This window comes from Chaetura pelagica, unplaced genomic scaffold, assembly GCF_000747805.2.
Source record: "Chaetura pelagica isolate M959 unplaced genomic scaffold, ChaPel_1.0 scaffold743, whole genome shotgun sequence".
NCBI classification, from domain to species: Eukaryota; Metazoa; Chordata; class Aves; order Apodiformes; family Apodidae; genus Chaetura; species Chaetura pelagica.
The window spans coordinates 579,737-580,315 of record NW_009952703.1 but is presented as its reverse complement, the minus strand read 5'-3'; positions in this window follow the sequence as shown (position 1 = coordinate 580,315).

Sequence of the window (579 nt, the reverse complement as noted above, 5' to 3'; positions counted from 1 at the left end):
CCCTCCCCGAGGCCCTTCCCGCTGCCGCCGCGCCGGGCAGGCAGGTTTGGGCAGCACCCGCTGCCTGCAGGTGCCAGCCCAGGGGTGGGTGCCCCGGTGGGGGTGCCCCAGTGGGCACGGGGGGGCTGTGCTGGGAAATGGTGCCAGTTCTTCCCAGGGGATGCTCCGGGTGACCCCTCTTCCCATCCCAGCCTGGAGCGGCGTCGGGTGTTGGATCCGGGGGGTTATTTTTATAACCGGGCCGGAAGATTCCTCAGTTGTGGATTTTTTGGTTTTGTTTTCTTCCCTATTTTTTTTTCCCCCCCTCCTCTCCTTGCACATAAAAAAGAGGCTCCGAGGAGGGGTGGGGAAGGTGGGGGGTGTCAGCAAAGCCCCCCCGTGCCCAGCAGCTGCCCTGGCGTTGGTTTCGCTGCCATTCCCGGTGCAATCCAGGCACGTTCCCGGTGCAATCCAGGCACATTCCCAGTGCAATCCAGGCACGTTCCCGGTGCAATCCAGGCACATTCCCGGTGCAATCCAGGCACATTCCCGGTGCAATCCAGGCACGTTCCCAGTGCAATCCAGGCACATTCCCGGCGC